Source organism: Mytilus californianus, unplaced genomic scaffold, assembly GCF_021869535.1.
Source record: "Mytilus californianus isolate M0D057914Y unplaced genomic scaffold, xbMytCali1.0.p SCAF_1, whole genome shotgun sequence".
Taxonomy (NCBI): Eukaryota; Metazoa; Mollusca; class Bivalvia; order Mytilida; family Mytilidae; genus Mytilus; species Mytilus californianus.
Genome location: NW_026262581.1, coordinates 79,195,077 through 79,195,795, shown reverse-complemented (window position 1 = coordinate 79,195,795; position 719 = coordinate 79,195,077).

The following is a 719-nucleotide window of genomic DNA, read 5'->3' as shown; positions in this document are numbered from 1 at the left end:
TTCAATTTTATTTATTAAGAACATTTTCAAATTTGTTCTTTCTTACAAATACATATATTTTTCAGAGCAAGGACATGTTTATTTGGTAAGCAATCAACAAGTCCTGATGTGAGTATTTATAGAAGCTCCTTCCTAATTTTATATGTACACTTACTTCATAGGAAAGATATACAATAACATTTTTAAAAAATGTTCAAATTTATACATAATGTATCAGTATAAATAAGGAGATGTAGTATGACTGCCAATAAATATCAGTGAACGGAAAACATATTTTGATTTAAGTTTTTTATTTAAGAATTGAATGCTTCTTTTTGTAACTTCATTGGGGTGTAAAAGCGTTGATCAAAGTACATTTTGTATGAAGTGCTTCATTCTAAAAATGTGCACACAGTCAACGCTTTTACAACCCTATGAAGTTACAAAAAGAAGCATTCAATACTTATAATTACATTTTTTAGCTAGGATCATGAAAACACGATTTTTATCAAGTTTTTATTTAATTTACATGTGCACTTTATTGTGGGACCTTGTGTCATCATGAATGATAAATTTCATTGTGTAATGAAGTTGATTAAGGAATAACGCGAGATTGCAGTTAGCCAATCAGAATAACGTATTATAATGAAACATAAATCTAATGTAATTAATTATTCTTTATTAACACACAAAAAGAAACTACAAAGTGATAAATAAATTACCTAAAAAGATACATGACA